This window comes from Silene latifolia, chromosome X (genome assembly GCF_048544455.1).
Source record: "Silene latifolia isolate original U9 population chromosome X, ASM4854445v1, whole genome shotgun sequence".
Lineage (NCBI taxonomy): Eukaryota > Viridiplantae > Streptophyta > Magnoliopsida > Caryophyllales > Caryophyllaceae > Silene > Silene latifolia.
Genome location: NC_133537.1, coordinates 91,558,243 through 91,583,637, shown reverse-complemented (window position 1 = coordinate 91,583,637; position 25,395 = coordinate 91,558,243).

The following is a 25,395-nucleotide window of genomic DNA, read 5'->3' as shown; positions in this document are numbered from 1 at the left end:
AAACGAATCCAGGCGAGATTTCGAGTCATCACGATCCGTTTGGAAGCTAGCATCTCACGTAGAATCCGGTTGCGCATAGCTTTTGAGGGCCTCCATAAGTCAATGCCCAATCTTTAGTCCTCCGTAGGTACTTAAGAATGTTCTTGACAACCAACCAATGTGATTCACCTGGATGCTGTTGGAATCGACTTGTCATACTCAATGCATATGCCACGTCCGGACGTGTGCATATCATGGCATACATGATTGATCCTATAGCCGAGGCATAAGGAATCCGTGTCATGCGCTCTTTCTCTTCCGGTGTCTCTGGTGCCTGAGACTTGCTCAAATGCACCCCTGGAGCCATAGGAAGAAACCCCTTCTTGGAGTTAGTCATGCTGAATCTCTCTAGGACTTTTTCTATGTAAGACTCCTGGCTGAGAGATAGCATCCGTCGTGATCTATCTCGATAGATACGGATGCCTAGAATTCTTTGTGCCTCTCCCAGATATTTCATCTGGAAATGGTTTTTCAACCATACTTTCACCGAAGTTAAGAGAGGTATGTCATTCCCAATCAGGAGTATGTCGTCAACATACAATATTAGGAAGACAATCTTGCTCCCACTCGACTTGATATATAGACATGGTTCCTCGACCGATCGAGTATATCCATTTTCTTTTATCACTTGGTCGAAGCGATGATTCCAACTCCTTGATGCTTGCTTAAGTCCGTAAATGGAACGCTTAAGCTTGCACACTTTCTTAGGATGTTCTGGATCGATGAAACCTTCGGGTTGTACCATGTACAACTCTTCCTCCAAAAATCCGTTTAAGAAGGCGGTTTTCACATCCATTTGCCAAATTTCATAGTCATGAAAAGCGGCGATCGCTAAGATAATCCGAATGGAACGCAAAGATGACTACGGGTGCAAAAATTTCATCGTAGTGCAAACCTGGCACTTGGGTGAAACCTTTAGCAACTAGTCGTGCTTTGTAGATATCTTGTTGACCTTCCACAGAATGCTTTATCTTGTAAAGCCATTTGCATTGAAGGGGACGAACCTTAGCAGGTAAGTCAACAAGATCCCACACGTTGTTCTCATACATAGAGTCCATCTCGGATTGCATGGCCTCAAGCCATAGCTTTGAGTCAGAACTAGTCATGGCACCTTTATAGGTTGCGGGTTCACTACTCGTTAAGAGTAGAACGTCATCTATGTCATGTTCCTCAACCATACCAATGTATCTGTCCGGAGGAATAGAGACTCTTCCCGACCTCCTAGGTTCCTCAGGAATGTTAACCGCAGCCGGGATTGAAGGAATAGGTTCCTCCAATAGTTGCTCGGTACTTGGTTCTTGAATCTCAGAAGCAGTTCGAAGGTTCTATCACTCTTTGCATTCTCGAGAAATTCCTTCTCTAAGAATGTCGCACTAGCCGCAACAAAAACATGTTGTTCGGTTGGCGAATAAAAGTAATGACCAAGCGTTCCTTTAGGATAACCTATAAAGTACGTCTTGACCGATCGTGGGCCGAGCTTATCCTCGTGTCTCCACTTGACATAAGCCTCGCAGCCCCAAACCCGTATAAAGGACAAGTTAGGGACCGTTCCCTTCCATAGTTCATATGGAGTCTTGTCAACAGCTTTAGACGGACTTCGGTTAAGTATTAGAGCGGCTGACATAAGAGCATAACCCCATAATGAATCAGGTAACACCGTGTGACTCATCATGGATCGAACCATATCAAGTAGTGTTCGATTTCTCCGTTCGGACACACCATTCAATTGAGGTGTTCCAGGTGGAGTTAACTGTAAGGCAATCCCACAGTCTTTGAGGTGTTGATCAAACTCGTGAGAAAGATACTCGCCACCACGATCCGAACGCAGTGTTTTAATCTTTCTACCCAATAGGTTCTGTACCCTATTTTGGTATTCCTTGAATTTCTCAAAGGATTCACTTTTGTGCTTCATTAAGTAGACATAGCCATATCTACTTAAATCGTCCGTGAAAGTGATGAAATACCTATAGCCTTCTCGTGCGGTGATTGACATAGGACCACATGCATCCGTGTGTATGAGTCCTAATAGGTCAGCAGCGCGCATTCCAACACCTTTGAAGGAAATCCGAGTCATCTTACCGATGAGACATGATTCACACGTGCCAAATGATTGAAAATCAAAGGCCGAGATAGCTCCATTTTTAATAAGCTGTTTAACGCGTTTCTCATTAATGTGTCCCATACGGCGAAAGTTGCCATAGATACGTTTGATCTTTGTCACCAACCTTTAACTTTTTATTCATTACGTGTAATATTTCGGTGGTCTGATCTAAAACATAAATTCCGTTCATGGAGACTGCCTTGCCATAAATCATATCGTGTAAAGAGAAAATGCAAGTATTATTCTCTATTACAAATGAAAAACCAAGTTTGTCAAGTGCAGAAACTGAAATAATGTTTTTCGAAAGACTGGGTACATAATAGCAGTCATATAATGACAACTCAAATCCGCTAGGAAGCTGGATCACATATGTCCCCTTTGAGATGGCAGCCACTCTTGCTCCATTCCCAACACGCAGGTCCACCTCACCCTTTACGAGGGGTTCGATGTTTCGGAGCCCCTGCACATGATTACACAGATGAGAACCACAACCAGTATCAAGTACCCAAGTTCCGTAACTTGCGTGGTTAATCTCAATCATATGAATAAAAGTAGAAGAAGAAGATATACCAACAAAGTTTAACACGACTGCCTTTAAGTCCTCATGATAAACAGGACATGTACGCCTCCAATGCCCAGTCTTGTGGCAATGATGGCATTCCATGTTTTCATTCTTGCTCTTTGTCGCGCCTGATGAGGTGCTCGACTCACCAGGTCCACTCTTACCTGAACCCGACTTCTTGAACTTCGGTTTACCTACTGCTAGGTTTGCCTGAGCTTTGCCCTTACCTTTCCCTTTGTTTGTCACAACAAGAACATCCTGTTTCAAGCTCCCACGAACTTCATGTCCTTCTCGGTCCGCATACGAGAAGGGAGTGCAATTCATGGGGACTTTTCTTCAAATCATTCATATAGTAATTCGCTCTAAATTGCGAAAAACCATCGTGGAGTGAGTGAAGCATGCGGTCGATCACAATGTTCTCGCTGATCTTACAATCAAAGGTCTCCAGCTTCTCGACATTCTCAATCATGCTGAGAATGTGTGGGCTAACTGGTTGGCCCTTCTGGAGTCTCGCATCAAAGAAGCGAGTGGTATGCTCATAGGTCACGATTCTCGGTGCTTTCGAGAATTCCTTGGTGAGCGTGGTGAAAATCTTGTTTGCACCATGGGCTATGAAGCGTTTCTGCAAATTGGGTTCCATTGCAAAAATGAGTACGTTTTTAATCGCACCCGCTTCCATACAGAAATCATTAAACTTGGTGATTTCAGCAGCTCTAGCCGTGGGACCTGGGTTTGCCGGGATGGGCTCTAATAGATATTTGAGCTTCCCGTCAGCAGCGGCAAGATTCGTAATGCCGCCTCCCGGTCCGCGAAGTTTGATCCATCATTCTTCGATCGAGTAGACGATTCATCGATTCATGAAGATCCGAAGTCAGGACTCACGGTCCAATGTGGCACTTGGCATTGGGTTATCAGTAGAACCAGCCATTTGTTATTAGCAGTTTAAAAGTTCGTGATCTACACTGAAAAAGAAAGGAAAACAAGATCGAAATAAGCAACTCATCGAGGTGATTTAAGTCTATTTTAAAATTCATTTTAACGTGTAGACTCTCGCACTTGCATAATTGATCTCCCTCAAGAATGATACAAGTGATCCCAAGACTCAATTTCTGTAAATTGATAAGCCAACTGTTTAGCTAATTCTTCCGTAAGAACTCTTGGTCGATAGATTTCCGTAAATCCTATCTATAGTCCACCATAGTCAACGGATCGTACGAGTGACCATAGTGTTGAGATAAAATAGGTCAATCGGTTCCAACTTACCCGACGTAGAAGGGGTCATATTATGCCTACCGACGAAGAAGGGATTCATTGGAGTTTGACCTATAAAGACCGTTCTCAATTTTTGTTTATACGAGGAAGATCCCATCAACTAAATTATAATTCATATTAAGTGAACGAATAACTAGCGTCTGCGTGAATGAATTAATTTGGGTGATGGCTTAAAAAACGTGTGACATGAGAATGTCAAAGAAAACTAACTCGTGACCTCTATATGTGTCAGTTTTCATGCAATAATTAGGTGGTTTGGTTTTTAGGCGGAAAATGATGCATACTATCGTTGCGATAAAATAAATAAATGAATGCAATACGTAAATAAAAATTCCTAGTGTGGCCTATCCTAGTAAAAAGAACATAATACAACTTTGGAATCCACCGTTGGACCCGAAAAGCTTGTCTTGATGTTCCATCTTTGTCCATGTAGCGAGAGTGAGCATCCGGTCTCCTTCTTTGGTCTTCTCAAAATTACAATTTAAAATTTACAAATATAAACCTATTTACATTCTAAATAAAAACTGTAATTAAAAGAAATAAAAATGGAGATACGAGATCTCAAAATACAACCAAGACCGTGTTCCATCATTACGGTAACACGTTCTACTAAGGCCACACTAAGTTACAACTGTTTGTAAAATAAATAAATACGTAATATAAAGCATTCACAGCATTCAAAATTTACGATAAAAGAAATGCATCAACTAAAAACAAATTCATTCGTGACATAATTCCGTAATTATGTTAAATTTATCCAAACCACCTTTTAACGATTAAAATTTATGTGATAAAACTGCTTCTATCAATTTCATTTTAATCTATTACAATCCGTTACTTTAAATACGCTTTAAAATAACTATATGGTACGTGTGTGAACCGTTTCACAATCATAGCGAGTGTACAATATCTGTATAAAGTACATATTAAGGCCAAAAGAAAATTTAAAACAAAAAGAATAAATTTTCAAAGCTGCCAGAACAAAAATCCCTCGATCCAGGGACAATAGTGCTCGATCGAGGAACAAAAGGGCTCGATCGACTGAACTGCAAGTCGATCGAGAGGATTGCCAAACAGAAAGTGCTCGATCGACAGTACTGGAGGTCGATCGAGGGCTTTTATCAGCAAATCTGCTCGATCGAGTACGAGGACCTCTCGATCGAGCAGTGGGGTTTTAAACAGAGGTCGATCGAGTACGGCAAGGACTCGATCGAACAAAATCAAGACAGAAAAAGCTCTCGATCGAGTAGAAAACCACTCGATCGAGACCAAACAAGTTCTGAAAACTTAAAACCCTCGTAAAAACAGTTTGACAAAGCAAAACCTATTGCAATTTTGATCAAAACCGCATCAAAACAATTTTACAATTTTGACAAAACTTGACATATTGTTATAATCTCCGTATAAAACAACAATATGCACAAAAACAAATCGAAAATAAGATGAAACAACCGTGTAAAACAAGTCACGGTTTCAAAAAAAATTTCAGCCGTGTAAACAAGGCACGGTTTTCGAGACAAAAACAACCGTTTCAAAACGTTTTATGAAAAATCACAATGAAAATTTACGTGGCCTCGCTCTGATACCACTTGAGGGGTAATATCCGTATAAGACCCTTTAAATTTAGGACTATAACGTAAATTTAACATGTGAAATATGGTCATAAACGAAATACAATAGAAAACGATAAAGATTAAGAATCAACCTCGGGTCCTTTGATGCACGGCGTAAAGAACAGAAATCAACAGAGATTTCCTCCTAATTGTTGCACCCAAGACCGTCTGAGACTATGCCCTTGTGCTAGAAATTCTCTCTAATTGACTTGCAATATCGAGAGAGCTATTGTGAGGTTATTCGATGTGAGATCGAGGTTTTTCAGAGAAAATTGCTCTTCAAAACCCTAATTATCATGTAAAATGAATGCTTAGGTCAAAAGGAGAGGGAGTCTCTCCTTTTGTTTGGTTCGGCCAAACCGAGAGCCCTAGGGGAGGGAGTGGGCTTTCACTTCCTCCTTTTTAACTCGTAGTCCGACCAATTCCGCTAAAATGTATATGACGCGATTTTCATTATAAATCGTCATCGGTTATCGGCTATTAAAATATCAACTAATAATACGGGTTAGTTGAATTATTAATGCATGTCCGACAAAGACGATATTGTATAATTTATTCAATATACATTAATTAAATATAATCGTTTATATTTAATTTACGAATTAACTGTTTAATTCGCCGTAGCCCATTTTATTTAATCCGTATTAAATATAATATCTCAACATCACATTTTGACTAATTACTAGTCAAATAACTCGGACTAACTGGTTAGTCAAAATTTGGCATCTACATGACTGTATTTTCATACTGTCACGTCTCTCAAACGTATCCTATAGGTGTGACTTTTAGGGACCAGTTGATCACCGCCATCTGTATGACAATAACGTCAAACTTATCTAGCAAGCCAACCGTTATTGATAAACGTGGATCAACTGATAATAATACCAAAAGTATGCCCTTTGATCCTTTTAGAGATTTATAAGTCCTTGCACTAACTGTTAAGGACACCAACCCCAACACATGCAATCCCTTAAAGTGGCAAAGAAGTCAGAGAAGGGGAAGAGCCCATCCTTACAACAGGAGGGCGACCTCATGGATTCAACTGTCGGCATGGTCGAGGGAGCCGAGACTGAAGAGGTGGAAATTGACCCAGGGCGCACCGTGACTGTCGGTGTCAACCTGGAGCCAAAATTCAGGGCCGCTCTCCTAGACCTGCTGAGGAAGAACAAAGACGTCTTCGCCTACTCAGCGGCCGAGATGCCAGGCGTGAGCCGGGAGGTAATTGTTCACAAGCTGAATGTACTCCCCACCGCTCGCCCTGTCAAGCAAAGGATGAGAAACTCCTCAGCCGAGAAGGATGAGGCCATCAAAGCCGAGGTAGATAAATTACTGGCGGCGGGCTTTATCATGCCTTGTACCTATCCTGAGTGGTTAGCTAATATTGTAATGGTGAGGAAGTCGTCGGGGGCGTGGAGGATGTGTGTAGATTTTACCAATCTTAATAAAGCATGCCCCAAAGATTGCTATCCCTTGCCTCGAATAGATAGTTTAATCGACGCGACGGCAGTTACACTATCTTGAGCCTCGCTGAACGCCTTCTCGGGTATCATCAGGTATTCATGGCCGAGGAAGACATGCCTAAATGCGCATTCATCACCGCTAACGGCACATACATGTATAAAATGATGCCGTTTGGTTTGAAGAACGCCGGCGCAACTTACACAAGGCTGGTGGACAAAGTGTTCCAAAATCAAAAAGGGCGAAACATTGAGGCTTACGTCGACGATGCTATTGTGAAAAGCAAGTCTGACAGCGAGCACTTAGCCGATTTACACGAGACATTTTGTTCACTAAGGAAATACAAGATGAAGCTCAACCCAATGAAATGCAACTTCTGTCCGGGCGGGTAAGTTCCTCGGCGTATTGTCGCGCCAGGGGAATTGATGCCAATCCAGACAAAGTCCAAGCAATCCTAGACCTGCCGGAGCCGAGGAATCGAAAAGAGGTTATGATGCTGACCGGGAGGATGGCGGCTCTAGCCCGTTTCATCTCTCGGTCAGCCGACAAGAGCACCCCATTCTTCAAGGTGTTGAAGGGGAATAAAGACTTCAGTGGGGGAGGAGCAGAGCACGCTTTCAAGCAACCGAAAGCTCATCTTCGACTCTCCCAACCCTATCCAGGCCGATCTTTGGGGAGACGCTATATCTCGACATAAGCAGCATTACCTCGGCCACGGTCCAAAGGTCATGATCATCGAGAAGAGGACAAGCAAAGAAAGACTAATCTACTTTGTCACCATACGTTGTTGCCCGCCGAGAGAAATTACCCGCCGATTGAAAAAGCGGCCTTTCTTTGCGTCGTCGCGCCGCAAGGAAATCAAACCCTACTTCGACGCACATCTCGTGACGGTCTTAACCGACCAGCCATTGGAGAAAGCATTGGAAAAATTTGAGCAATCCGGCAGGCTCATCAAATGGGCAGGAGAGCTATCCGGCTTCGGCATTCAATACAAGCCGAGGCCCTCGATAAAGGGGCGGGCACTTGCATTTCTGGCCGAGTGCACATACCAAGAAGAGCAAAACCCCGAGTATGGGAAGTAAACACCGACGGTCCTCCATGGCGAATGCTCAGAGCCGGCATCCTTATCATCAACCCAAACGGGGACGAGTTTGAGTACGCCTTGAAATTTACCTTCTCGGCCTCAAACAACGAATCAATACGAGGCGGTGATAACCGAGTCGAGCTAGCTAGGGAGCCGCGGGCAGCACATCATTTTAAAGACATTCGCTTTTAGTGGCTAATCAAATCCGAGGAGAGTACGAGACTCGAGACGACGGGATGGTAAGATACCTGGAAAGGGTAAAAGCCGACACTTCAAAATTGAAATCTTTTCGTATACAATGCATTCCTGTGTCCGAGAACAACCGAGCCGACGCTCTCTCAAAGCTTGCCGCTCAACCATCAAGAATGTCGGTCGAACCGTGTCTTTGGTGGACATCGAATGCCAAAAGCATTACCGAGACCGTCGGCATGGTGGGCGACATAGAGGCCGAGACGACGTGGATGACTCCGATAATGAAGTACAAACCGATGAACGACCACGGAGGACCGCAGCCTCTCACGAAGATAAAAAGGATCGCAAAGAAGGTACTTGGTGTTTGAAGGAGAATTATACAAGAGGTCCGTGATAAGGCCACTCTTGAAATGTGTCGGCCCGACGCGGGAGCTAATACTCGACGAAATTCACGAAGGCATCTGTGGTCATCACATGGGGGCAAGAACACTAGCCCACAAAGCTCTCCGAGCCGCTACTTCGCCCACCATGCTTGAGGATTCCGAGCCAAAACCAAAAAGTGCAACAACTGTCAGATGCATGCTCCGGTGATACATGCACCTTCCCGAGACCTGCAGCCGGTACTTAATCCCCTTCCTTTTGCACAGTGGGGGATGGATCTACTAGGGCCATTTCCAACGGCTTCCGGAGGAAGAAAGTACTTGATCGTCGCCGTTGACTACTTCACCAAATGGGTTGAAGCTGTAGCGGTACCTGCCAAGACCACGGCGGCCGTAAGAAAGGTAATCTGGGAAAATGTCATAACTCGTTTTGGGTTACCCCAAGTCATGGTATTTGACCACGGCCGAGAGTTTTGGAGTGACACAATAATGAACTGGTTGGAAGAACTTGGCATCAAATTTGCATACTCCTCCGTCTGGCCACCCACGAGCAACGGACAAAGCGAGGCGCCAATAAAACAATCCTCAACGGTTTGAAGAAGACATTGAAGACCTAAAGGAAGATGGGTCGATGAACTACCCGGCATCCCGTGGTCCCTCCGGACCACGGAGAAAGAAGCAACGGGTACACCATTCCACTTAGTCTACGGATCCGGCGATCCGCCAATTGAGGTAACGGTGCCGACATTCAAAACGGCCACCTTTAACCCAGTTGAAAATGAGGAAGGTCTAAGAGCCTCCCTAGACCTGGTCGAGGAAAGCCGAGATACAAACGCCTCAACTTGCGATACCAAAACCGAATGAGAAGAGCATAAAACGAAGAGTCCACAAAAGGGACCTAAAAGTAGGAGATCTAGTCCTAAGAAAGTCAGCCGCCACCAACAAAGGGAACATTCATGGTAAACTGACGGCTAACTGGGAGGGTCCCTACAAAGTCGTTGAAGAAATGAGGCCGGGTACTTACCGGCTGACAGACATGGAGGGTGTGCCTTTGATGAGCCATTGGAACACTGACAACCTCAGGAAATACTTTGTATAGCGGCGGAGGTGCCTAAGACAACTGTGGGCACCCCGACGCATGTTTATGTCTAATGAAGAATCGTCCATGTTTTCCATCAGTGTTCATTTTCCCCCCATAGTCACCACCAGGAAGTAGACGCCACGGCGATCACTACTACCCATAGCGAGTTGCCGATACGAACGCCGTCGCGCAGAACCCCTAGTCGCCTCGGCCCGCCGAAGGCCTGGCAGGGGACACAACGGTCGATACGCTAACATTCGCTGTCGCGCCGTAACCCTTACTCGCCTCGGCCCGCCGAAGGCCTGGCAGGAGACACAACGGTCGATACGCTAACATACGCTGTCGCGCCGTAACCCCTAGTCGCCTCGGCCCGCCGAAGGCCTGGCAGGGGACACAACGGTCGATACGCTAACATACGCTGTCGCGCCGTAACCCCTAGTCGCCTCGGCCCGCCGAAGGCCTGGCAGGGGACACAACGGTCGATACGCTAACATGCGCTGTCGCGCCGTAACCTCTAGTCGCCTCGGCCAACCGAAGGCCTGGCAGAGGACACAACGGTCGATACGCTAACATGTTCACAGCGGCGGTTGGGAAGCGCAATTCCGACGCCTCGGCTAGACCGAGAGTGAAAGAGGAAGCGACCAACATGCTAACATGTTTAAGAAAAGACGTTAAACGCAGTTGAGATACGCATTCTAGCTGCCTCGGCCAAGCCGAAGGTAAAAATGAAAAAAAAGCGCTCAATTAATAACGCAAGAAGACAAGAGAAGACCTCGGCCAAGCCAGAGGCAAAATAAGCACACTCTTATTAAAAATGATAACAGGTTACAAATGAAAAGAATACAGACGACGGCCGTCCCCATAGGGATGAGCCAAAACGCAACCTACCAAAGTTTTACAAAAACAAGGAAAAGAAAAGCAAAAGGTTACAGACATGACATTTGAAGCGCCAAAAGATGGCTGGGAGGAAAGGCTCAATAGTTGGCCCCCGAACAGCTAAAGCTATCCGAAATGTCGGGTGAGTCTGGTGACGACCGCCCGTCTCCCTATGCTTGTTGCTGCCCTCCATCGGCAGCAGCAGCATCATCTTCGGTGGCCGGCCCAGAGGAAAGCTCGTCATTTTCACGTGCCTTTAGCCTCTCAGCCTCCTCTTTGGCCTCCTTCACCTTTGCATCGTAGGCCGCCTTGGCCTCAGCTATCTGAGCCGCCTTCGCCGCCTCCGCCTTCTCCGCAGCCGCTTTTTCCGCAGCATCGGCCATCTCATCCAGAAGCTGCTCAAATTTTTCCCACGGGAAGGAGCCTTCAGGAATGAGCTTCTTGATTGCCTCCCTAGTCGCTTCCTCGGCCTGATCCCGGAATTGAGCGCACATGTTAGGGATGATCTCGGTTTGAAGCATCTCGATATCTTTCTCCCTTTGGGCAAGGATATCCCTTGTGTCCCTATGTGCCTCCGACTGAGCCAAGTACATTTCCTTCCATTCTTCCCTCTTGGCAACAACGACGTGGTAACCGCCCTTATACCTGTCCCGCTCCTCCAGCAACTTGGCAGCGGTGGCATCAGCAGCCTCGACTTTGGCCCTCTCGGCCAATAGCTGCTTCTCAGCTTCCTCCACACGCTTTCGTGCAGCAAGGAGGTCAAGCTTAGCCATCCCAGCTTCCCCCTTTGCAGCGGAAAGATCAAGCTTAAGCCGTTCGATCAATGGCCCAGCTTGGGCCATGACCTTTTCTTGCTCCACAATGTGGGAGCCGGCTAGTTGAGTCCACTTCGCCAGCCTCTTGTATATTCTCGTACCCTCTGCCACAAGCTCGGCGGGGGAAACCTTCTGGAGTAAGGAGTCAACGGTGACATTTCTATCACCCGCCTTCTCAGTCGCTTCTCTACTTGCCGTTCGGAAGAACGACGGCCGCCGACGGCGGATCTACAAAAAATTCACACAAATATCCATATCAACATTCATTGACACATCGTAGAGTCTCACATCGGGAATGCATAATGAACCAGCTAAGTCTGAACCACAGGTTAGGTCCGTACCAGTCTGGACCTTCTTAGATAAAGGACCGGGTGAATCATTCTTTCCCCCGGCAACGGTGGAAGCCGGCAGTGGTTCTTTTCTCTTCTTTGGAGGAGGAGGGCCCTTCGCAACAGTCACCACCTCCGCGGTAATATCGACGACCTCCACATGCTCCTTCTGGACCGTTGGGGTTGAAGAGGGAGTTGGGATTGACGCCGTCGCCGACCTGGACGCTGCCTTTGGTTTTCTCTTCGGCACACCTCCGAGAACCCGTGCTTGAGCCACCGCCGGATCCAGTGCCTTCAGCTGCTTGTCCATGAGTTCGTTGGGAGCCAGTCTACGATCACGCGCGTCAGCCTGAGGATGCCGCTGAACGACCTCCCCGTCCTTGTCAAGCCCTAACCTCTTCAAGGTCCTCTCAGACAGATCCTGGCCAAACCGGTCTGCAAGAAACCAGACAAGGGTTACATGAAATAAGTAAAACAAAGCTCTAAAAACAGGAGCATAACAGGCAAAGAAGGGCCTCACACCGACCCTACTCACCCTGGTTGAGGGCCGGTATGAGGCCGACGCGGCAAAGCAGCTCATCCTGAAGAATAATCTGAGTCGGGGGCACCCATCCCTTCTCAGCATCAAAAAGCTGCATCGCCTGCTTCTCATCTGCATTAAGATAGACCTTCGAAGCGTCCATCTTAAGCTTACTCCGGGTTACCCATTTGTCACGCTCTGCCTCGCTCTCGCACCGCAAATTAACTTGGTGCTGGAAGGATCGGGGCAGCGGATAGTCATCCGGCACTTCGACATACACCCACTGCCCCTTCCAGTCCTTGCAGGAAGAAAACTTATCAACGGAGATGTAGCCCGGCTCCATTTGCACGCTGTACCACCCCACTTTACCGGGGGTCGATGGCCGAAGATGATGAAGCCGGCGGAATAAGTTAACTATAGGGACCTCCCCCTTAAAGAGACAGAGCCACACGAAGCCAACTATCATCCTAATGGCCAACGGATGCAGTTGAGCCACAGCGACGTTCATAGCTTTGATGATGGTCGTGACGTATTCATTCAAAGGAAACCGGAGCCCATACTCCAGGTGCCTGATATATACGCCGATGTGACCCGGGGGAGGGCAACAGACCGCCTGACCCTTCTCAGGGATAACAATTTTGTACCCCTCACCGAAGGAGAAATGACCCTCGAAAAGATTTCCGCCGGAACAACTGGCGAATTTATTGGTCCAGGCGCGATCAAGACCAAATCATGCGCAGCCTCGCCGTGATCCATGACGTCGCGCTCCCTCATTAGGATGAGCCCTCTCAGCATCATCACCGTCATCATCAACGTCATCATCATCCTCCCAATCCTCCAAAACTTTTGGGTCGACTTCGGGAGAAGGAGACCTAGGGCCCCCAGACCTTATCGGGATGGCGTCTAGTATCTCCTCCTCATCAAGACGCGACGGGGAACCCCCCGGCGCACGGTTACTAGTTCCGGCATCAGCAGAAGACATGGTAGCAACAATTACTTAACAAAATAAGAGATTGAGAAAAATTTATTTGTTTACCTTGAAGAAAAGCACTAGCCGAAGTAACGACTCTGAAGATTAGAAGAGAAAGAAGCCCTTGAAAGTTTAGAGAGAAGAAAATTTTAGAGAAAATGAAATTGGTGGCCAATTTCAGGGACTAACTGCCCTATTTATAGGGGAAAGCCCATGAAGAAGGATCAATCAGGGCACAGCCCATGAAACGTCGACCAATCAATCGTACACGTGTCGACATGCAACCACAGATCACAATCGCCGCAACAGTTGAACGTCAATGAATGCAACAGTGACCAAGCGTCTTCAACACGCCCTTCATATCTCTCTGCCTATTCATCTTCCTCAACAAACTCCTAAGTATCCGTTCTCCGCCGCCATATGATCAACCAAGCTAGGTAGCACGGCCGGGGCAATCAAAAACAACCGCACTCTCAACCCCGGTCTCGGCCAAATAATATTCTTTTCCACATCGGATGCCCTTTACACATCCATGTGGAGGGGGGATATGGTACGGCCTAAGCAGAACCAAGCCGAGGTAGAAGAAGCCGGGGCAGAAAAATTTTATCTTGCGCAGAATATACGCTCAACACACATCGGAGCCCATACCACGGCATAGACTACGCTGGGGGCAAATTGATGGGGCATATTCTGCACCCGCTGACCACGTCAACATATTGAGCAAGGTTAAAGATATCCACAAGCAAGTCAGCGACTTAGACAGCCTAACCGACGCAGCCTGTCGGCCTATCTCTTGGGTCCCGGCTGGGACAACTAGCCAGCCGGGGCACACATCCGCGAACTCATATCCAAGACCCCTCGGCGGCGAGTCAACAGGGCCCGCCGGCCTGCCATGGGTCCCTCGGCCGAGGGTAGATCAGTCTTTCCACCTGCTAGCCACTTGGCCACTTGGCCACTACGTGACAAAAGGTGAAAGTCTATAAATACTCCTCAACTCTCATTGAGGAGAGGATCCACATTTTAACCTAAGAATCACTATTTCATCTGGTAATATCTTCCTTATCTCTCTACAAAATATACTTCGCCAAGTAACAACAACTTATCTCTTAAGTTTACTGACTTGAGCGTCGGAGTGAGTTCGCTCGGTCCAAAGCCGAGCCCTCAGTTTGTTCATTGTTTCAGGAGACCGAGAGGAGGATTCAACTAAGGACGTCATTCTACAAGCACGGGTGGTAACAAATAACTGCTCTGGAATTACACCCGGAACAATAACTTTGTTTTTCTCCTTTTTATCTTTTGAGGAACGATCAAGTTCATCGTTTATTCCCTCAATCTCATTATCCTCTAACTCCAAATCCGGGGGATCGTCTTTTGAGAGACGAAAGTCGGGTTCATCCAAGTCTTCTTCCTCATCCTGTAATGGCTTATCAAACACGTTATCTTCATCAAAAATAACGTGGACACTTTCTTCAATACAAAGAGTTCTATTATTGAAGACCTTGTAAGCCTTGCTATGATCTGAGTTTCATCTTTTGAGTGAAGAAAGATAGGCCATACATACCTTGAGTAGTCGTCTACAAGAACAAAGACGTACCTGGATCCTCCTCTACTCCTTACCTTCATAGGTCCACATAAATCCATGTGTACTAATTCCAAGGCTTGATTTGTGCTTACTACTCTTTTGGGTTTGAACGATAACCTTACTTGTTTGCACCTTGCACACGTATCACACATATTTTCTTGGTCGAACTTGATCTTAGGTAATCCTTCTACCAAGTCCCACTTCTTGAGTTTGTTCAAGGTTAGTGAGCTAATGTGACCAAACCGTTTATGCCATAAACAAGGATCATCAAGAGTAACTTTCATGCATGAAAAAGAGTTAGTAGGCACGGCATTTAAATCTACCATATAAACATTTCTTTTCCTGTGGCCTTCTAGAATAACATTGCTAGTTCCTTCGATAATAATGCGACAACTATCAGTATGAAACACTACTTTGTTACCTTTGTCGCATAGTTGAGATATGCTTAGCAAGTTATGTTTTAGACCATCCACGAGATAAACATCACTGATTGTTTTCTTTCACTTCTTCTTGCAGAAAAGATTAGATACAGTTTTTAGGTACCCAAGCTAAGTTGGGTCCTTTATGATTAGTTACTCTATATACTAAATCCTTTCGAATCCTAACATATGTAATGACCGTTTTTATAACCTTAGGTTTGTTTCGCTTAGGAGGAGTTCTAGGGTTACGGTTTTCTCTAGGTCTAGGAATTTCTCTAGGTCTCTCTTGACTACTTCCCTTGTGAATAGGTTTACTAGGTTGAAGTCGACAAGGGTTTTGTGAAGTGCTAGGTTTCTTAGAGTAGTCAAAGGCCATGTCATAGAACCAACAAAATTTATTGTTCCTTTCTTCATTAGGTTCGTTAGTGGGAGTTTCCTTATCCTCGACAACTGTGTCAACAGTTTTCGCATGTTCGGCATTTTTTCGTAAATCATGAGCCTTTTTGACACAATTGATTTGGATATGTCCCGTATGACCACAGTAATTGCAAATCAAATATTCAGGAAGATCAGCATACTTCCTTTTTCTAAAATCAAAATCCGAAGGTGTTGATTTGCATTTAGAGTGATCTCTACGGCTGTAGCACTCATGTCCTAACCCCATCTTCATATTATTATCAGATTGTTCGATTAGGAAGTTTAGCACTTTTGTGCTACCTTCCCACTTGTCATGGACCTTTCTAGCGTGTACAAGAAGGTCTTTTAGGGTTTTAACTTCCTCTTGACATTTCATGTGATCTACATCATTGTCCTTTTTTAAAGTTATCACGAAAGTCTTGGAATCGTTTATTAAGAATGAACACAACATTGGTGTGTTGTTTCTTAACATTGATCATATCAGCCTTAGATTCCTTCAATTGCTTTAAAAGAGAATCTATCTCTTTCTTTTGATCTAAGATCACTTCTTCATTAGATGTGACCTTAGTTTCCAAAAGTTCTTTGACTTTTATAAGTTCTAAAGTTATAGCTTCATTAGCTATAACTTTGGCTTGAAGGTGCTTGATGTTAAGCTTTAGGTCGGAAGTTATAGCTTCATTAGCTATAACATTGGACTCTAATTCCTTCTTTTCAGCCATAGTAGAATCTAATGTTGTAGCTTTCTCAGCTATAACTTTAGATCTCAACTTCTTAGCTTTAGTCTTGAGAGTATGATTCTCTTCCGCGATTTCGAGAATCTATTCCTTTAGATCTTTTAATTCCAAATCCTGTTCGTGACACTTATCATGAGATTGTTCAAAGAATTCAATTAAAGCACTTTTAGACAATTTCCTAACACATTTTTTAAGCTCAAGATAACTTACCTCCTCATCGTCCTCTTCGTCTGATTCTCCAAGAAGGCAGTAGTTTGAATGAGAGATTGTGCTTTCATCGTCGCTGTCGGAGATTAGGTCAAGACTAACACTGCTGAGAAAAAGGTTTGATACTTCGTCGTCTTCAGACTCCTCGTCATCTTCAGAGTCAAGGTCTCCCCAACACGAAGCCATCATAACTTGCATGAATTCTCTCTTTGTCTTCTCACGTTTCGTCTTGTCCTTTATCTTCTCCCGTGTTGAACAATCCTTGATCATATGACCAGATTCACCACACTTGAAGCAGCCTCTATTTGCGAAAGACGACTTTGAGTCATTAACCTTTTTGTTGAATGACTTGTTGTTATTGTTGTTATAGGATGATTTTGTTTGTCTGTTTCGAAATATCTTATTTTTGAAACGGCGTGCAAACAAGACAGTTTCATCCTCTAGTTCAGAGTCAACTTCTTCGCTCTTTAAGGCCATACTCTTATTGCGACTTGGTTCAGCGTCATATTTGTTAAGAGTAATTTCATGGGCCATGAGAGCACCAATGAGTTCTTGATAGGATAGGGTTTCAAGATCTCGTGATTCCTCCATTGCAGTGACCTTAGCACGCCACTTCTTAGTAAGGCTCCTAAGAACCTTTCTAGCAATATCCTCGGTACAGAATTTCCTACCTAGGTTTTTTAATTCATTTATTATACTTGAAAACATTGCGGACATACTATCTAACGACTCATTAGGCTCCATGATGAATAGCTCATATTTTTGCATAAGCAAATCAATTCGGTGCTTCCTAACAATGGAAGTACCTTCATAAGCTAATTCGAGCCCATCCCATATCTCCTTGACCGTGGAACATGAAGAGAACCGATCAAACTCGGTAGAAGTCATTCCGTTTTGCAGAAGACTTATTGCTTTGGAGTTCTTTTCGGCTTTCTTGTAGTCGGCCTCGACATAGTCCTCTTCTTTCTTTTCATAGGTAGTGCCTTCCTCGGATGCCACAAGAATTTTGTGTGGTCCGTTTTGAATAATCCTCCAGCACTCCCAATCGTGTCCTTTCACATAGTGAGTCATCATGTTTTTCCACAATCCATAATTCTTCCCATCAAAGACGGGACACTTGAGATATTTGGAATCCATTTATCACGTGATAGGCAGCGGAATATAAAATGATAAGATAAATGAAAAACAAGATAGATCAGCCTCTTTGCGGTTAGGCAATCAAGAGCACGAGGCTCTGATACCAATTGAAGAGTCTATTGATCCAAAATACTCAAGAGGGGGGGTGAATTGAGGATTTAAAACTTTTTGAAAGCTTTTTCGATTATGCTAATGTAATTGACTATTTAAAGTTTATTGATTAAACTTTAACTAATCAACTAATGAAGGTAAACGTAATAAACGAAACAAATGAAAGAACGAAGAGACACAGGGTTTTGAAGTGGTTCAATTTCACAAGTCGAAACCTACGTCCACTATTCTCGATTAATAAATTTAGTACCTTTCTACGGATTACAAATTTACTAACCCAACTCGTACAACTAACTCTAGCTGTAACTCAATGAGTACCGTTAAATACTCGAGTGACTAACTTACGTTAATAAGATAGCACTAGTGATTCTAACAAAGGTACACGTTAATGAACAGGTTAAGAATTCAACTAAACACTATTATCTTATAACGATAAATGAAGAACGAGTATGCGAGTTTTATGACACACGACCTTTCAAAATAGCAAATCGGTTTTTCTGTTTAAAACACACGGTTTTGCTTTGTAAAATTAAAATCAATTTTTATGCTTAAGGTCTCTATTTTAGATGTTGTAAATAGCAAAGTATTTATAGGAGAAGAAAGAGTAAGCTACACGGTTTTGTCAAACCCTAATAGCCGAAATATTAAGATATAAAAACAAATTATATCTTCTTATTCTCTCTTTCCTAAAAGCTTTAAAAGATAATAAAGAATATTCTAAAAGATAGAATATAATCTTTCCAAATATTATCTTTACTATAAATTCTAAGATTATGATAAGATTTCCTAAAACAAGAATATCTTTTACCATAAACAAATATATTAAGTAAGATATATAAGATATGTAAAGATATTAGTTTAGAATAAAATCTTTACCTAATATCCCCTAGGCAACACGAGATATCACGGTCCATAAGCTCGTGAATCGTGCAAACCCTAGTCTTAACATATAATTAGAATTTAGGTTTTAAGAGAGGCTATATAGAAACCCTAATTAGTAGCAAAGTCCAACTCATAAGTTGATCCATCAAGACTACCAATTAACGTTTACTATAAAACCGGACTCCTCACTAAACCGGGCTTTATTATATAAATACTTTTATTAAAACATTTAAAACAAACTTTAAATAATTAAAAAAACAATTTTCGAAACAATTATAAGTCGTGTACAAAAACTCAGCATTTCAATGTTATAATAGAAGAGCTATAACATTGAGCTCTTTTACTAGTAATGTTATAGCTGCAAAGCTATAACTTTACTAATCCAAGAAACTCATTCTTGATTACCATTACGAGATAATCACCTATACTATTCTAATCTTCAAGGAGATCTTTGAGTATAGGCTACGTCATCATCCAAGCTTGATTAATCTTCAGACGAACTTCGTCTTCACATAGTTCTTGAATGAATCTTGAATTGTTTGATCTTGAACGAAGGCTTGAACTTCTTGCGCAATTGTCACATATTTCTTTGTTGCTCGTAATAGGTTAGTTCTAAAATACTTAACAAACGATTACACGCAACAAGTATATAAAATGTAAAACACCTTGACATCATCAAAACATAAACATATAAACTATATGATTCAACAAAAGGTGTTCTTATTTGTGCCCTTATATCCGATTTCCGCATTGTAAGAAGCTTTCTTATTAATCTTTGATTTATTTATGTTATGCATGTATAAGATCAACATCTAATTTTAAAGAGTAAATTAGATCTATAATTAAATGAGTTTAATTTGAGGGTTGATGAATCCTTTCAGCGTAAGAATAAGCTAATGCAACGAGCTGAAGGTCCTTACAAGGTGGTTTCAAGGGTCAATGACAATGCCTATAAGATAAGAGTTTTCGGGTGACTATGGAGTCCATGCCACATTTAACGTGGGTGATCGTTCTCCTTACGTCTATGACGATGGGATTGCTGAATTGAGGACAAATCCTTTTAAGGGGGAGGGGATGATACGGTCATGGATAGCATCGATGTGCTTGTTGTAGATGTCGATATGGACAGTCCTATGGACTGTTCGAAAGCTGGTTCATGTGATGTTCCAAGAGCTCAATTAATTGCAACTCACACTAATTGGACTGGTGAATCGATGGTTAATTACGTTTGCCTAATCAATTTCGAAGACACACTTAATTAATCGGTCAAGGCTACCAGCTCAATTCACCGGTCAAGGCTAGACAACACAATTAATTGAGGGTAAATGGGGATTTATTTCAGCAATTAAGAAGATTTATTTGAGCATTTAAGTTAGCTTTATTTCAGCATTTTATTCCTTTTTAATAGCTGTTATAGGGTTATTAATAGGTAAGTTTTAGCCTAGTCAAAGTCTAATTAAGAGACTTAATTAAATAGTTTACATTATGGCAGCCGTTTTAGGCGTGTGATCTTGGCTATTTAAGGCCTTGTTTTCCTTTCCATTTTCATCCAAGAAATAATATACACACTGTTTTCTGTTAAAATTGATGCTGTAAATCTATTGTTTTTATTCAATGAGTTTTGAGTAATTACGCGATCATTCTCAATAGGTCTTGAGCTTGATCACCATTGTCGAGTTATAGGTCTAACTCGCCAAATATCAGTCCTTACTTTGATAATTGTTTGCTTCAACTATCACGGTTCATATTGGGTTGCACCTAGTGCATTCAGGATTCATTGGGTGTTTGTTGTTCTAAGTTTTATGTTTCCAACTCAAATCACTTTCAGACAGTCCATAACACCGTTCAAATCTTATAAGCTTTGACAATCGGATAGTTTCGACTACTGTTCAGTTTTAGTTAATTCCGCTGCTAATCACGAGTCTATTCTTCGAATCCAACTCATATCATAGCGGTCCCGGAAGCCGATCGGGTCCCCTGCCAGACGTGGTGCCTCAACCACACGATTCCCTCCGTACTCAAGTCCTTAACGTGCACATCCCTCTTAGAGTGGGAAGCTCCAAGAGGCGACTCAAGCATAAGATGGGCTCCCAACCGTCTTACGTCTCCTCAACAAGAACACATCCTCAACCTATACGACGATAACCAATACATAATACACAACCAAACATATCATAATCATCCCCTTAACAATGTAATTAACCACTAACCATGTTATAATGCAAATGCCCTAATCATGTGAGACTAATTACAACTTTAACAACAACATAAACAACACCACATTATTGAAACTGAGTAGGATTAACCTACCTTTTAGAAATCTTCACAAGCTACTCGAATCCGAGCCATTCCATCTAATAAAACCGTCTCATCCTAAACAAATCACATAATACCATCACAATACATCCTAAATTATTATACAATATAAAACTGTAACACCCCCATTTATTTAGGAGCTTTTAGCAAGAGATTCTCAGATAGTAAAGGTGTTACCATCTCAGTTGCCTGAGGTAGTAAGTATAAAAGACAAACAATTACCAAAGTACTTTAAGACGATAAAAATAAAGTGCCTCAAACGGTTTTATTACAAAAGTTCCAACGAGATAATTAAATAATAAAAAATTATGTATTAATACAACTACAGCGTAAATAAAATAAATAGTGTCTGAATTATATTAAGTGATCTCTAGACTCTGACAAAGGTCATACATCCCAAGCTCCCTCCAAGCATCCAGCACATCACAAAAGCTAACCTGAAATCAATCTACTCCCCAATATTTGGTTCATCACAGGTGGTCACGAATATACGGTCAACCACGAGGTTGAGTAGGATAACTAAACAACAATAAATAATACAGTAAACCTGCAAGAAAAACAACAATAAAACTCAAGCCAAGAGACCGTCACACATGGCTCAACCGTGTGCACAACCGTGTGCCACAATCGACACATCACAATGCATACACCGTCATATTGCTAATACTGCTCAGGTCCACGGCCACCCCATGCCACCGTGTCTGGCCGACCACAATCGCGCAGGTCCACGGCACTTCCACGTCCCCATGCTTAGCCGACCAAATAATCTCAATCACATTACCAATCCTCTTTCAAGATGCCAATAAACAACAGAGAACCAACCAACAGTGATAATAATATATAATTATAAGATGCTCAAGACAACAATTGCAACAATAAACTCATGATGAAATAATTCTCATAAGACAATGTAATAACAATTTATCGCATGTCGACAATGCAATAATAATTCCTCTTACGATAACCATGTAACAATAATCCGTCTTATAAGAAATTCACCAATTCATCAAATAAGCAAAGTTGAGTAGATATCCTTCCTTTAGCAAATCTTCACAATTCAATCAACAATTAAATTAGAAAATCTCTTTCACAAATCCACCACCTAAACAATAATTAGATTATATACAATTATACACTACTCTTATTAATTAATTTAAGATGTAAACTACCTAAAACAATCTCCTAAAAAAACCGTCTCAAACACATCCCCCACACACGGCTGACCCAACGGTGGTCAACCCGTCGGTCAACGGCCCCCACGACAGCGGTCAATGTCAACGGGTGCGGGTGAACATCGATCTTTGCTCAAATGTAAACAATTGATGTGAACAGCTAAAATAACTTACCACAATTAGTTAGTGCAAGGTGAAATCTCCGTCTTAAATTTGTCTCACAAAATTGCTCTTCCTCACAAGTTATATGTTGAGTTTTTGATGTGGAATAGAAGTGATGGTGAGGCATGAGTTGAGTATATATATATATATATATATATATATATATATATATATATATATATATATATATATATATATATATATATATATATATATATATATATATATATATATATAAATTGGTAGGTGGTAGGAATGTTCTAGGTAATTGCCTTAAATTATTAAACTAATCAAAATATCTAGGTAGTATAGATAACACCCAAACCACATCTACCTTCCCCCTTCACTCGGTCCAACCGACGGTCCAAGGACCCGATTTTACTATTTTATTTTTATTTTCTTTCCTTTTTCTTTTTACGGTAACAATTATTATTTATTCACATCTTATAAATTATAAATTATATTTATTAAAAATACGGAGTATTACAGTCTTCCCTCCTTAAAAAGAACTTCGTCCCGAAGTTCACCACACCTCACTACCCAACTAAACAATTAAATGATAATTCTGAGTAACGTTAATTAAATTATTTATTTTCAGGAACAAAATTAAACACGGTTTTTATATTCTACCCCCGTAAAAGAAAAGGTTACGTCCTCATAACCAACATACCTTAAGCAAATAAATGGGGATACTTCTCTTTTATCTCAGCCTCAGCTTCCCAAGTAGCCCCTTCTACATTATGATTAGACCAAAGAACTTTTACCAACGCAGTCTCGCCATTTCTAGTCTTCCTCACTTTTCTGTCCAATATCTCCTTAGCCACTGTTGGAATATGTGTCCTCCGACAATAATGCGATCACGACTGTTGATCATGATGATCACATGTTTAAATCTCATTATAAAGAATACAATTGGGAAGTAATATTTACTGTCAACTGATCAACATATATCGGTAATGATTGGGTCGACTAGAGTTTGACATTACCGTGCGGCGACAAGTGGTGATCAGTTGATCCCCTAGGTCATACCTATAGGGCAACACTCTTAATTGATCATTTAATTAATCGTATAACGTTACGAGTTAATTAAATTACTTGAAAATTGACGGACGATTTTGGAAGTAACATTTACGTATCGCATTGGAATTTGATTAAATGAGATACGGTCTGAGTAATCGAATTGTATCTTTACTCAGATGAAATTATTGTTTAAGGAAACAATTGAAATTGAATGAATTATTATAAATACAAATTATTGTGATTTATAATTGGTAAAATATTTTGGTACAAGTAATTATGAATTACTAAGTCGATTTTTGTATATGACGTATTTTTATTAATACGTTGATTTTTAATATGTTAAAAATACATAGCAATTTTATGTGACATGTGACATGTAACATATTGACAAATTGACAAAAATAATATGGAATCCATGTTATCTAATGTGCCGAAAATTAGAGGATGATTAAGCTAATATTATGTTGATTGTATTAGTGGAGGGCATGATGATTACCTACTAATCTAGCCATGCAACCCTATTGTGCATTGTGAAGACAAATAAGTGCATGCATTGGCTCCCCTCCCCCTCCTCTTGTCCGGTTTTTCTTCAAGGAAAAACAAGTGGTTTTTGCCTTATATTATTCATTATCATATACATAACATTTTAGTTGTGTATCAATTCATTCATCAAAAATTAAGATTTTTAGAAAGATAAAAATACTTCCTCTTCTCTCCTCTCTCAACCGGTTTTGGGAGATTAAAAACCAAATTATTTTGGGTCATTTTTCTACAAAGATTAATATTGTACTAGTATTTATAATATTAATTTTATTTAAGAGTGGGCTTTGGGTATAAATCCTTGGGAGAGATCCTACACTTGGGTCTTTGTTCATCCAAAAGGAAAGCTCAAGAACAAGAGAGAAGGAGATCTCTCTTGTGCCCTAAAACCGAAAATCCAATGTAAGAATGGATGTTTCTTCCTTATTTTGTTTGTAAGTTTGCATGCATAAGATCATTAGTTAATTTTATGACAAATTAAATTAAAACATATATGAGTATGTTAAGTATATAGATCTACTTTTCCTTCAATCGGTATCAAGAGCCATGGTTGTTTGCATGCAAATCGGTTAAAAGTTTTTCCGAGTTATAAAGATTAACATATAAAACTTGTATAATTTGTGTTATTATGATATATCACGAAATTAATTTATGCATGTTAAAATTTCTGGTCCTAAAATGTTTTTAGGATTTTTTTGTTAATTTACGGATTTTTATTGTTCATATTATACAATAATGGCATTAAAATATGATTTTATGAGTAAAAATGTCATTTTCGGACTAAAATTAGCTAAACTTCGAATTCTCCAGTGATTTTTTTATATGTTGTCACATATATTATTTTGAGATAACCTGTAAATTTTCATAATTTTTGGACTTCTCATGCTCGAAAAATGGATTTTTCATTATTAAATTCGGATTTAGGTGAAAAATAGGTTAATATGAGATAAATTTCGAATCTGATCATAGAAATTTAGTATGTTGTCACATGAAATTTTACAAGATGTGTGTAAAATAATAGGCTATAGTGAAGTCTTTTGCATGATTTATGGATTTTTGAAGAAAAATAGCATGAATAGTGACTTTATTAGTGAAATATTGATAAAACATACTCTATGACTAAGGAAAAACATTATATGTTACATTTTATTATATTTTTCAGATCTAAAATTGAAAAGTTGATGTATATAATTTTTCACATGTTTTTATGATTATTTTAGTTAAAACCGATAAACCGCAACATTGTTTTTCCGGATAAAATTCGAAATTTTTAACCTAAGTTTTTGAACATTATGAGTGTCATGGTATTTTTCCAGGATGTTCATGAGTTTAAATTTCAAATTTTGAATTTATTTGAAATTTTTGTGATTTATTTGAAGTTTATAGCTTATTTTTATAATTTTA